This window comes from Polypterus senegalus, chromosome 10 (assembly GCF_016835505.1).
Source record: "Polypterus senegalus isolate Bchr_013 chromosome 10, ASM1683550v1, whole genome shotgun sequence".
Taxonomy (NCBI): domain Eukaryota; kingdom Metazoa; phylum Chordata; class Cladistia; order Polypteriformes; family Polypteridae; genus Polypterus; species Polypterus senegalus.
The window spans coordinates 16,296,341-16,299,454 of record NC_053163.1 but is presented as its reverse complement, the minus strand read 5'-3'; positions in this window follow the sequence as shown (position 1 = coordinate 16,299,454).

The window sequence follows — 3,114 nt, the reverse complement described above, 5'->3', positions numbered from 1 at the left end:
GAAAGAAGAATTATGCTTCAGATGTTATAAAGTAGAAAGCAGCTTTATCCCCGCCTACCTGTACTACTCCCCTCATGTCATTGCATGATGCAGTAAAGATAAAAACACCTTGTAAAAGCAGAAAAAAACAGCTATTGGTGCAGTGGCATAATAGAAATCTTTTCTGCCATTAACATGCTTTTAGATTGTAATTTGTAGGAAATTAAAGACATTAAATAAAGATTATATTAAAATTACATACAAAATAATTTCAAACATTAAACACCAAATCACAGTTTAATCCACAAAATCTTGGATAAGATTAAGAAACAATAGACAAGAAAAAGAGAAGAAAACCATGAACAATTAACACAGTTTATGTATGCTTACATGTAGGAACATAAATGTAGATGTTACAATCATCCATCTATCCATCATTGAACCAGGGCGCCAGCCCATCACAGGGCACACACACACACAATTGACAATTTAGAATCGCCAATGCACCTAACCTGCATGTCTTCGCACTGTGGGAGGAAACCCACGCAGACACGGGGAGAACATGCAAACTCCACGCAGGGAGGACCCGGGAAGCAAACCTGAGTCTCCTAACTGCGAGGCAGCAGCGCTACCCACTGCACCACCATGCCGCCCATGTTACAATCACCCACAACAATAAGGAAAAATGAAAACTATAAGAATGGATTTGGATATCCGTTTAAGAGCCAAACACCACAAGGACATCAGCCATTTAATGCTTATTCATTTGATGTTCATTTCAGATGTAACAATTTCAGCCAGACAGCAATCCTGACTTGAGCTGCACACTTCTCCAAAGTAGAAGCCAGATAAAGTTGACTTATTTAGAGATGAAAACCGTTCAAGTTTTTGGTTTAGTTTGCATTTTTTAGTTTGTTTTATTTTTTTAAAATATTGCATTTGTCTAAGTGAAATGTAACACTTGGCTTGTAAATATTCTTTATAAAAATGTATTACTTTCTGAATAATTCATAATTTCTTTGATTAATGTTGATTCTGGTGAGATCAAATGATGCTGAATCATTGCATTATTTACTATTTGTGTAACCTATATGGACACAGTAACCTATTCAATACAAAACTGCACCCTTACTAAAAAGAAATCACGTGATTTCAAAGAAGGTGAACACTCTCAGGTGACATTTGAATCCATTCTGAGGTTGGTAGACAAGGGGATATAAATCTTCGGTAGCATTTGAAAAATGAAAACAAAGCATTCTTGCGTTACCTATAATTATGTTGGTCAAGTTCCCCTGCTAAATATTAGAGCTGATAAGCCGTAAATCCACCCATCCATTTTCTAACCCGCTGAATCCAAATACAGGGTCACGGGGGTCTGCTGGAGCCAATCCCAGCCAACACAGGGCACAAGGCAGGAACCAATCCTGGGCAGGGTGCCAACCCACCGCAGGACACACACAAACACCAAGCACACACTAGGGCCAATTTAGAATCGCCAATCCACCTAACCTGCATGTCTTTGGATTGTGGGAGGAAACCGAGCGCCCGGAGGAAACCCACGCAGACACGGGAGAACATGCAAACTCCACGCAGGGAGGACCCGGGAAGCGAACCCGGGTCTCCTAACTGCGAGGCAGCAGCACTACCACTGCGCCACCGTGCCGCAAGTCGTAAATGTAAATAATATTATTGCATTTCAAAAACACTCAAAACATGTTCTAGAGATCTGATATTGTGTTTTTCAGTTTTGTTTTGTTTTTTTTTTTTTCTTGAAGGAAATACTCCCTCCATATATGAAATGTAAAATGAGTAAAAAGTTTGTATCTATAAAATTTGTCTTCACAGGAAATGAATGAAAAAGTAGAGACCATGATTATGGAAGATCATTGTATTAAGCTTAATTTTATAGCCCGTGAACTAGGCATTTCAGCTGACAAAGTTTCCACAGTCATCCCTACTCATTTGATGATGTCATAGTTCTGTTTCCAATGGGCTCCTCGAATTCTGACACCAATGTAGAAAGCATGTAACCAGGAATTTAGTAGCAAGGACTTGGACATTCTTAGAGAAAGTTTCACTGACTTTTCTCTTAGATTTTCACTGGAGATGAAATGTAGGTTCACAATCTTGACCCATAAACCAAACAAGAATCCATGCAATGAAAGTATAAGGGGACCCCAAGCCCAAAAAAATTATTTGTGCAGTAGCTAACTGTAAAAGTTATGGTGACAGATTTCTGAGATACAAAGGGTGATCTGCTATTGGAATTCATGCCACACAAGGCAACCATCACTGGAGAAATGTGTGCTTCCACAATGAGGTCATTAAATGATGCCATCAAACAGAAACAACATAGGAAACTATCAGCAGGCATGTTGCTACTTCACAACAATCCTACAAATCCCAAAAATCAAAGGGTGCTATCAGGAAATGTGTGCTCATGAAGTTGAACCATCCGCCACATACAGTTCAGACCTGGGCCCTGTATTTCTTTTAAATGGAGGAGCAAGTCAATTAAAGGTAGAATTATTTAAGAGGCTTCATAATAGAAATAAATCAATTGCATACCTCTAAACCATCCATTTTTATTCACTTCACTAGACTTTTATAAATGATTAATTGGTTGATTTGTATCTAGTTACAATACAGTGTAATGGATGTTAAAGAAGTAATGGCAGATGACAATTTTTTTTTAAATATATAGTACATGTGTTATGTTGCAGGAATGTTGTCTGAACTTACAATATAAGAACAAAAGTTTTGAATTTAAGTGTTTCAATCAGACCCATTGCCACAGGTGTATAAAATCAAACACCTAGCCATTCAGTCTCCATTTACCAAACATTTGTGAAGCAAAATGGGTCATTGTGAAGAGCTCAGTGACTTCAAGCGAGGTACTGTGTAGGATGCTGCCTTTGCACTAAGACGATTCATGAAATTTCATCCCATATTGGATATTCCACGGTCAACTGTAAGTGGTAATATTGGAAAAAGGAAGCGTTTAGGAACAACAGCAACTCAGCCATAAAGTGGAAGATCACGTGGGGTTAGTGACTGCTAAGGTGATTCCATAGCTGAAGAGTTCCAAACTGCAGCTGCATGCGAGCTCACATCACCAAGTTCAATGCCAAGTGT